The sequence below is a fragment of the Ovis canadensis genome, chromosome X (assembly GCF_042477335.2).
Source record: "Ovis canadensis isolate MfBH-ARS-UI-01 breed Bighorn chromosome X, ARS-UI_OviCan_v2, whole genome shotgun sequence".
NCBI classification, from domain to species: Eukaryota; Metazoa; Chordata; class Mammalia; order Artiodactyla; family Bovidae; genus Ovis; species Ovis canadensis.
This window is the reverse complement of record NC_091727.1, coordinates 129,905,327-129,916,792: the sequence shown is the minus strand read 5'-3', so window position 1 is coordinate 129,916,792 and position 11,466 is coordinate 129,905,327.

Below are 11,466 nucleotides of genomic sequence, written 5' to 3'. Positions count from 1 at the left end.
TGCAGAGTCTCAGCCACTGGGCCACAAGGGAAGTCCCTATCTTCAATGTTTTTATGTAAAAATTTGGAGAGGAATGAAGAAGTTGAACTTCCTGTAAAGAAAACATATCATATCATTTCAAAAGACACTCAAGATGCATGGTTGATACTTCTGGCTTCATTTCCATGTCTACTGCACCAGCGTCCAGGTTCACCCTTCTTTACCCCTAGATGTGTGTTGGTGGAAATGCTGGACATGCTCTGAGTCCATCAGATGAACTATATAGTGATGCAAGCCCCAAGGGGAGGACAGCTAAGGCTCACCTATTTCTGTGTATCTGGGCCCTGGGGGTCAGGCACCTCTTTGGGTATGAGAGACCTGGCATGACAGAGTCCCAGGAAGGGGCGCTAGGAGGAGATGGAACACATTATCAAAGTCTCCTTCTCAGCCCCAGTGTTGCCTCTGACACACTTTAGCACAGGGTCAGTCCCATGATTCAGTGGTAAAGAATCTGCCTGCAATATACAGGAGACATGAGTTCGATCCCTGGGTCGGGAAGATCCCTGGGGGAGGAAATGGCAACCCACTCCAGTATTCTTGCCTGGGGAAATCCCATGGACACAGGAGCCTGGCAAGCTACAGTTCATGGGATCGCTAAGAGCCAGACACGACTTTGCAAATAAACCACCAACCACAGCCCTGGGCACAGACTGAGGGAAGTCAGATTCTGTGCCAACCAAAATTTCTTCCTCTGCAATGAGCAGGCAAAGCAGGGTAGCCATGTGCGTAAGGTGAGCAGTTCCCCCTGGAATCAGGGCTCGGTTCTATTTTCAGCGCAGCTGCTGACTTGTCATCTGATGGGGTACAAATCATTTCTTCTCTTTGGATCTCTTCTCTAAAATGAAGATGACTGAGTCTTCAGCCTCCCTCGGCAGCTGGGAGGATTAATGAGGTGGTGCTGAAAAAACAGCTGTAAAAAGTCCTAGCTATAGAGCTTAACAAGTGCAAATCGAACTGCTCCGTTTGCAGCCAGTCCACAGAAACTAATTAAGCTTGTACCAAGAGCCTGGCACTAGGAAATTGGGTGTCTGTTTCCTTCAAATATCCATTATTTTCCGACAAAAATCACCTTCCCCTCAAAAAGGCATGTGTGAGGTCCCTGCCCTCTCAGGCCTTTCTTTTGAAATTGGAAAGCCCACCTGCTCCCTCAGTAGACAACCCCATCCTGGGACCCAAGGCTCCCTGTCAGACAGACCCAAAGCTCTTTTCAGCCATTGGCCAGTACCCCAGCTGGTTTCTCTGACACCTTCCTCTCCTCTCCATTCTTATCCTCTTTGTTTAAAGCAGCTATAATTCAAGGAAACTTGAGCTTCTCATTTTTTATGTTTTTCAACATTCAGGCTTAGTTCACAGGAAACAACTTTCCATTTCAACTTCTTAGCCAGCTTCTCAGGGACAGCTTCAGTTCTTGCTGCAGCGCCTGTGTTTAGCTCCTGTGCATCCCACTCCCACCTTTGAAGTTTGCCAACCTATGGCAGTGGGCCAAGGGCAGCAGGGGAAATGATTTTTGAAGACCCATGGGGGCAGGGGGTGGGGAGGCAGTTCAGCTCCCAGATCACAGCAAGACAGCTTAGAAGGCAAAGCTGGCTTTGTTCCCACCCCCTGGTTCTTTCCCTACCCCTGTTCTCCCTTGCCAGGACACTCTGGGCCCTCAAGCATTCCTCTGGCTTGTCAATGCCCTGCTGCCGCTAAGTCGCTTCAGTTGTGTCCGACTCTGTGTGACCCCATAGACGGCAGCCCACCAGCCTCCCCTGTCCCTGGGATTCTCTAGGCAAGAACACTGGAGTGGGTTGCCATTTCCTTCTCCAATGCATGAAAGCGAAAAGTGAAAGTGAAGTCACTCAGTCGTGTCTGACTCTTAGTGACCCCATGGACTGCAGCCCACCAGGCTCCTCCATCCATGGGATTTTCCAGGCAAGAGTCCTGGAGTGGGGTGCCATCGCCTTCTCCGGTCAATGCCCGACATGGTAATAACCCTCTAGGCCTTCCCCCCCCCTACAAAATGACCTCTTCCTCCTTTTCCTCTCCCCACATAAAAACTAGTATTACAGGCCTATGTTTGGTTTCGGAGCCATCTGATTAACACTCAAATCAATTTATACCATGCCTCACGGCTTCCTACAAAGCTAGCTTTAGTCATATCCAGTGCAGGATGCAATGAATGTGATATTTGAATTTGTATGCATGCCTGTGACCTAGGTAACATGGCCATTGGAAATCCCTTCTCTCAGTTATGGCATTATGCCAGTGGGGATGGTCTAAGCACTGAGGTAAACAGAGTTCTCTTTGCCTTCTCTAGAATCCTAATCATTCAGTCCCTCAGCCTGTCTACTTGTAAACTCAGACACCCACCCATCTCTCCCTACCTCATATAAAAAATATTGGGGTGAGGGGGAAAGCCACACAGCTTGTGAGATCTGAGTTCCCCATCCAGGGACTGAACTCATGCCCCCATCAGTGGAAATCAGAGTTCTAACCACTGGACAACCAGGGAATTTCCCTCATATAAATTTGAAGGTAAATCTGCAGTATGGGCAAGCTGTTTGCAGATTCTTGTTTCCTAGTACAATAGGAAATGGTACATTTCCTATAAATTCCTGCTTCCTAGTACAATTTAGAGGAAAAAGGGGGAGAATGCCATATGGCAATGGCATGATTCTTGGCCCCCAAGGACAGGAGAATTGGTAGGAAACCGAGACAAGGACAAGCATTCCTGCCCCTTTCCTAGCCTGGCACAGCAGGAATGTACAATGCCTCCAGGGACCTGGAAAAATTCAAAGAACTGAGTCGAAAACAGGCAGATGTTCCCCCTGCTGAACAATGGAAGAGGCTTTGATCTGACTTGCGTTTCTGCAGCCCTGAGCCCATGCTAGCTTGGCTCTGTAACAGAGCGGCACTAGGAGCCAGGAGATTTGGGTTCTACTTGCAGCTCTTTCAAGAACTAGTTGTGTGACCTTGGGCATTCACTTCCTTCCTCTGAGTATCAGTGTCTTGCTATACATTAATAAAAGGAATGGGTTGAACTAGAGGGTCTATTAGCTTTAAAAGAGCACATTTTCCCTACATTCTTTCATATAAGCATTTTTTTAGACAAAGACAAGTTCTTCTAGCATCACCCAAACATTCCCCAGGTCAATAATTAAACTGGGAGAACTCCCCAACTCATAAAATTTAAGCACCAGAACAGACCACAGAGCCAGCTTAGCCCTGCTGCTTTCATTTAATCCCCTTCTGTCAAGGGGGATAAAATCTCCCGTTTCTTAAATCCCCAGATGATTCTCACTCTTGGAATACTGACCTTGTACAGTAAAGCCTACATTCACATGAAACCAACTCACAAGAACCCTAGAGAGTGAAATCCATCTAAAGGGTTGAGGCAAACCCTAAGGTAAAGCAGCAAACTTGGCTTTATGAGATAAATCTTCTGGAACAGGACTGCGTTTTGTTTGTCTGTTTGTTTTTGTTGGTTTGGCCTTGCTGTATGACTTGTGGGGTCTTACTTCCCCGAGCAGGAATAAACTGGAATAAACTTAGCAATGAAAGCACAAAGTCCTAACCATTGAAGTGCCAGGGAAGTCCCAGAACTGGATTTAAGATAGACTTCTGTTGGACTTTCCCAGTGATCCAGTGGGTAAGATTCCACCTTTTTCCAGTAGTCATGTATGGATGTGATTTGGATGATGAAGGAGGCTGAGAGCCAAAAAAACTGATGCTTTTGAACTGTGGTGCTGGCGAAGATTCTTGAGAGCCCCTTGGACTGCAAGGAGATCAAACCAGTTCATCCTAAAGGAAATCAACCCTGAATATTCATTGGAAGGACTGATGCTGAAGCTCCAATACTTTGGCCACCTGATGTGAAGTGCCCACTCATTAGAAAAGATCCTGATGCTGGGAAAGATTGAATGCAAAAGGAGAAGGGGATGACAGAGGATGAGATGGTTGGATGGCATCACTGACTCAATGGATGAGTTTGAGCAAACTTTGGGAGATGGTGAAGGACAGGGAAACCTGGCATGCTGCCGTCCATGGGGTTGCAAAGAGTCAGACATGACTTAGCGACTGAACAACAATGCAGGGGATACAGGTTTGATCCCTGGTCAGGGAACTAAGATCCCACATGCTACAGGGTGCAGCCAAACACTAGAGGAAAAGAAAAAGTAAACCTAAAGATAAACTGTTGAGAATTCCTTGGCAGTCTAGTGGTTAGCCCTCTGAACTCTCAATGCTGAGAACCCCAGTTCAATCCCTGGACAGGGAACTAAAAATCCCATAAGGCACCTGGGGGGAAAAAAAAAAAAAAAGAAGATAGACTTCTGTTAATAAAACCATGACTTACATTTATGCCCTTTGCTCTTTCAAAGGACTCCTAAAGTGAATCCTTTTGAAAAGCTGTTACTACTCACCTCCTAATATATCTTCGGCATCAGTTCAGATTTTCAGTTCAAATTCTTAAATCTTTAAAATGCATCCACTCTAAGGGTCTGTGCCAAGGGCTATGAGAGATGCATGGTCTCTGGCCTCAAAGAGCTTGTGTGCTCACTGAAGACACAGAGAACATAAGTTGGGAGTTCAGGGCCCACAGAAGGGCTAACTCTTGAGAGCTGGTGTGCTCAGCGTGGGCTCAGCACATCAGGCTGTCTCTATAGATGTAATGTGCTTTGTGGTGGCCTTTGAAAGCCCTCTGGTGTTCTGACAAAAGAGAGATAGCCACCTGCCATCACCCTGGCACTGAGTTAGGAGTTGGCTGAAAACGTGAAGGTGAGGATATGAACAATGAGAGGCCACACTGACCTCGAGAGGGAAGAATCAGAACATAGGCAGAAAAGAGAAAATAGCTTGAAAGAAATGCTAATACCCAGAAGGAGCAGGAAAGTTTGCTTGAAGATGACAAGGAAGTCCAGCTGGTCAAAGTCACTGCTTGAAGTGGCAGGACCAGAAAAGCCTCTACTGAAACTCCTTCCTTATATTCCTGCAGGGGATGGGAGGAGAGAACCAGAACTCTCTCTCTCTGCCTGCTGTTAAAGGAGTCATTTACGAATCTGTAAAGCTTCTCAAAGAAAAGGTCATGTTTTATTCATTTCTGTAATCCACAGGCTGAGCACTGTTATCTTGCCCATAGTTGCTGCCCAAGAAATTGCTGCAGAAGAAATGACTGAATAAATGGATAAATTTAGACCCTCCTATAATGCTACAGTCTTCCCAGGTGGCGCTAGTGGTAAAGAACATGCCTGCCAGTGCAGGAGACATAAGAAACAAGGGTTTGATCCCTGGGGTCGCGAAGATCCCCTGAAGAAGGAAATGGCAACTCACTCCAGTATTCTTGCCTGGAGGATCCCATGGACAGAGGAGCCTGATGGGTTACAGTCTATGGTATTGCAAGAGTCAGACACAACTGAAGTGACTTAGGATGGATAATGCCTGCTTCCCTGGTGGCTCAGACAGTAAAGAATCTGCCTCCAAGGCAGTGAGACAGGGGTTTGATCCCTGGGTCTGGAAGATCCCCTGGAGAAGGGCATGGCTACCCACTCCAGTATTCTTGCCTGGAAAACTCCATGGACAGAGGGGCCTGGCAGGCTATAGTCCTTAGGGTCACAAAGCATTGGACACAACTGAGCCACTAACACTTTCACTTTTATAAGGTCTGGAGAAAGGGGTGGCAGAGGATGAGATTGTTAGATAGCATCACTGACTGAAAGGACATGAATCTGAGTAAACTCTGGGAGATAGTGGAGGACAGAGAAGCCTGGCAACAACAACATAAAGCCTGGAATCTCAGAAGGAAGCAAAACCAGACCTGCCCTATAGAGGAGGGAGGGGACTCTCAACAAGGAAGGTGCTTACAAAATTCTCCCACTAGCCCTGAGCTTTGGAGTTAGTTGGAAGTATGAAACAGGCAAGAGGACATTTCTCAGCCCTTTCTAGAACAAAATAGTTTAAGTTCTCCCCTCCCCTTCTCTCCTATTTGGGGACCAGGACTCCAGTCCTTTACCCTTGTGAAGTTGCTCAGTCGTGTCCAACTCTTTGCGACCCCGTGGACTGTAGCCTACTGGGCTTCTCCGTCCATGGGATTCTCCAGGCAAGAGTACTGGAGTGGGTTGCCATTTCCTTCTCCAGGGGATCTTCCCTACCCAGGGATTGATCCTGGGTCTCCCGCATTGTGGGCAGACACTTTAACCTCTGAGCCACCAGGGAAGCCTTTATCCTTAGCACCCTGAAACTGGCATTCAAAACCCTCCACAACCTGGTTGTGTATAACTCAGTGTCAACCAGAGAAACAGACCCAGTAGGAGGTATATATTAAGGGATTTCTTACAAGGAATTGGTTTATACCATTTCAGGGGCTGGCTGGACAAGTCTGAAGTTTGTGGGCGGGTCATCAGGAGGCAGAGATTAGAATTCTACTAGGGGAATACCATTTTCCTCAGGGAAACTGAAATTGTCCTCTTGAGATATTTCAACTGATTGAATCAGACCCACCCAAATTGTCTAGGAAAATCTCCTTTACTTAAAGACAGTCATTAGAAATATAAATCACATCTACCAAACACTGTCACAGCAACCCAGATTAGTGTTTGATACAATAACTAAGACCACTGCCTAGAAAAGTTGATACATAAAACTGACCATCATAAGCTTCTGAGTTGGTTTCTTGCCTGAGCTCCCAACATACCTTCCCTTACTTCACCTCCCCATCTGTGCATTTACCTGCCCCAAGGCCCTTGATAAACCTGAGACAGGAAAGGGGAAGGGCACAACCTTTAAAAGAATGACTTAGATGTTGAGAACACAATATAAACTGGTTAGAAGTAAGTAGGCCCAAGATGGTAGAAGAGTCAACTTCCACTAGAAGAGCTTGAACCTCATTAAATGCTCATTGTATACATCAACTTTCCTAAATGACACACCTGGGAATTCTCTGGCAGTTCAGTGTTTAGGACTCTGCATGGAGGAGAGATCCTCCAGGAAGATCCCCTGGAGGAGGGCATGGCAATCCACTCCAGTATTCTTGCCTGGAGAATCCCGTGGATAGAGGAGCCTAGAGGGCTACAGTCTAGGATTGCAAAGAGTCGAACACAACTGAAGCGACTTAGCACACACACACAATTCCACTGCAGGGGGCATGGGTTAGATCCCTAGACAGGGGAGTAAAATCCCGCATACCATGTGGTGTGCCAAAAAAAAAAAAAAAAAAAGACACACCCACCAGCGCCATGACAGTTCTGAGGCTAGCCATTAAAGACTAAAAAGTGGATGGTGACCCAGTTCCCTGGAAATCTCTGCCCCTTTCCCCAAATAGTTGGACTAATCCTAATCCTCCCACTCATTAGCTATGAAATTACCCAGCCCATAAAAACTAACCACCCCAAGGATGAGGGAAAGGGTTAGTTAGGGGGTTTGGGATTGACATGTACACATTGCTATATTTAAAATGGATAACCAACAAGGTCCTACTGTATAGCACAGGGAACTCTCTTCAATGTTGTGTGGCAGCCTGGATGGGAGGGGTGTTTGGGGGAGAATGGATACATGTATCAGAGAAGGCAATGGCACCCCACTCCAGTACTCTTGCCTGGAAAATCCCATGGATGGAGGAGCCTGGTAGGCTGCAGTCCATGGAGTTGCTAAGACTTGGACACAACTGAGCGACTTCACTTTCACTTTTCACTTTCCTGCATTGGAAAAGGAAATGGCAACCCATTCCAGTGTTCTTGCCTGGAGAATCCCAGGGACGGGAGAACCTGGTGGGCTGCCATCTCTGGGGTCGCACAGAGTCGGACACGACTGAAGCGACTTAGCAGCAGCAGCAGCAGCAGGATACATGTATATGTATGGCTGAGTCCCTTTGCTATCCACTTGAAATTATCACAGCACTGTTAATCGGCTGTATTCCAATATAAAATAAAATATTAAAAAAAAAACTAACCATCCCATATTTCAGGGTCTCTCACTTTCTGAGATGGCCCTCTGTGGAATGTGTTTCTCCCAAGGCCTCTCTCACTTTCTGAGACAGACTGCATTCTGTCTGTGGCATGTATATTGTTAAGTAAAACAGCTTTCATTTTACTATGCCTTGCTCTTGAATTCTTTCCTGCATGAAGCCAAGAACCCACAGTTCATGGCCCATCCCAGGGACTCACCTCAGACCTGGGACATGACCATCCTTTTTTGCCATGCAACAAACCTCTCTAATCTTAAGAGACCCATTTCCTTCAAGACTCTTCCTACATCTTCTCAACTTGACTGCATTTCTCACACCCCTGCCCCCCATATTTAACCTTATTTCTGTATCTGTCTTGCATGCTAAGAAGAAAAGATTGTGTACTGTTTGCATTTCCGCCCTCCATATAGAAGCCCTGACATATAGAAGGAACTCAGCATATTTCTTTGGAATAATATCAAACTTACAGAACTCATCACCATTTACATATAACTCAGCACACTCTTTTCTAAATTTCATATTTTAGGATCCTTATGCCAGCCTCACATACATTGTTCCTATTCTGATGACCTAATTTCCAGTAGTCATGCCCAGATATGAGAGCTAGACCATAAAGAAGGCTGAGCACCTTTGATTGATGCTTTAGAACTAGGTGCTGGAGAAGACTCTTGAGAGTCCCTTGGACAGCAAGGAGATCAAACCAGTCAATCCTAAAGAAAATCAACTCTGAATATTCATTGGAAGGACTAATGCTGAAGCTCCAATACTTTGGCCACCTGATGTGAAGAGTCAACTCATTGGAGAAGACTCATGCTGGGAAAGATTGAAAGCAGGAGGAGAAGAGGGTGGCAGAGGATGAGATGGTTGGATGGCATCACCAACTCAATGGACATGAGTCTGAGAAAATTCAGGGAGAGGGTGAAGGACAGGGAAGCCTGGTATGCTGTGTCCACGGGGTCACAAAGAGGCAGACATGACTGAGCAACTGAACAACAAATTTGGCCATGTTCATCCATCCCTAAAGGTCTGTGGACATTTTTTCCTAGATGACTTTAATTCAAGTCTCCTTTAAACTTTCTCCTCAGGATCACCTTACCTAAGATAAGGACTAAGACTCCCATCCCCCATGCCCTAAGGTTGTTTACCTTCTTAGAGAGAGAAAAATTGAATAAAGATAACAGCATTTTCCCCACACACATTTATATTCTGGAATTCTCTGATTAGGTGACTTAGTTTTTGCCCTAATGGGATCATTATTAGTTTTAATCCAATGAGCCCAGGGTTCTTTGATCGTTTATATGGAGAGAAGATCCCTTGTGTTCATAAAGTTCTCCAAGGGGTCCATGACATCGAAAAGGTTGAGATTTACATCTCTCATCCCTCTTCTTAAACCCTAAAGCTACTGGCCCAATTAAGGACATTACTAACTTACCCTCCCAAGCTGGTTTGCCTGCCTCCAATCTTCTCTTCCCTATTATTAACCCACACAGTTAAATTTGCTAAAAGCACAATTATGATCATGTCATTCCCTTATTCCAGAATAGTAAATGGCTTCCCATCACCTGCAGAATAAAATCAATATGGTACGTGATATGCCAGTCAAGGCAGGCTACTTACCTTACCTCAACACCTCTACTTCCTCACCTTTTCTTCCTGTCAGGGGAGAACCACCTCCTTCCAATCATTGTCTGCTGTCAGCAAAAAAAAATAATCAACAGTCTACCTAAGAAAGAATGAAAAATTGTATTCAAGCCAACCTGAGGATTGTAATCTGCGAGACAGTCTTTCAGACAGCACTAAGGACTGTTCTGCCCATCAGAGGTCAAAGCACTGTTACATAAGTTTTTGAGACATTTGTTGTTCAGTTGTCTAGTCAGGGATTCCCTGGTGGCTCAGATGGTAAAGAGTCTGCCTGCAATGTGGAAGACCCAGGTTTAATCCCTGGGTCAGGAAGATCCCCTGGAGAAAGAAATGGCAACCCACTCCAGTATTCTTGCCTGGAAAATCCCATGGATGGAGGAGGCTGACAGGCTACAGTTTATGGGGTCACAAAGAGTTGGACACCACTGAGCAACTTCACTTTGGTCGCCCAGTCATAGCTGACTTTTTGTGATCCCATGGACTGCAGCACACCAGGCCTCCCTGACCTGAGACATAGAGTTATACATCCAATCACAGTTTGATTGACAGCTTACATAATCCTGATCTGTGTATACAAAGTGAGTGGTGGGTCATCATGACCCATCACAAGAATGAGAAGGAAGTTTATCTTCTAGAGAGGTCTGGTTAATAATAATAATACACACTAAAAGAGAAGGAGGAGGCCCAGATGGGCAGAGAAGAATTTTGTCTTGACACAAAATATGAATTTTATTTCATCACTGCCAAAACCCTGCCCATCCTTGGAGGCCTAGCTTGTGTGCTTTCACTGCCAGAAAAACTCAGGATATCCCAGGTAGAGGAGACATTTTTTACCACTGAGTCTGCATTATCACTTTGTTTGGGTTGGATGTCTAGTTGTACCTTTTTTCTCTGCATCCTGAGTACAAGACATTTCCTAGTCTTTCTTGCAGGTAGATGTGACTTGCAACTAAGCTCTTGCCATGTGACTAAGCTCATTCCAAAGGGATGTGATGGAAAATGAAATGAGCAACTCGAGAACTCGAGAACTCGAGTGCCAAAGCAGTAGACGTAAGAGACACAAGTTTGATCCCTGGGTTGGGAAGATCCCGTGGAGGAGGGCATGGCAACTCACTCCAGTATTCTTGCCTGGAGAATCCCATGGACAGAGGAGCCTGGTAGGCTACAGTCCACAGGGTTGCAAAGAGTCGGACACAACTGAGCGACTTCACCTTGACTAGATGGACTCTTGTTGACAAAGTAATGTCTCTGCTTTTGAATATACTATCTAGGTTTGTCATAACTTTTCTTCCAAGGAGTAAGTGTTTTTTTAATTTCATGGCTGCAGTCACCATCTGCAGTGATTTTGGAGCCCCCCAAAAATAAAGTCTGACACTGTTTCTACTGTTTCCCCATCTATTTCCCATGAAGTGATGGGACCAGATGCCATGATCTTCATTTTCTGAATGTTGAGCTTTAAGCCAACTTTTTCGCTCTCCTCTTGCACTTTCATCAAGAGGCTTTTTAGTTCCTCTTCACTTTCTGCCATAAGGGTGGTGTCATCTGCATATCTGAGGTTATTGATATTTCTCCCAGCAATCTTGATTCCAGCTTGTGTTTCTTCCAGTCCAGCGTTTCTCATGATGTACTCTGCATATAAGTTAAATAAGCAGGGTGACAATATACAGCCTTGACGTACTCCTTTTCCTATTTGGAACCAGTCTGTTGTTCCATGTCCAGTTCTAACTGTTGCTTCCTGACCTGCATACAGGTTTCTCAAGAGGCAGGTCAGGTGGTCTGGTATTCCCATCTCTTTCAGAATTTTCCACAGTTGATTGTGATCCACACAGTCAAAGGCTTGTTGCTTA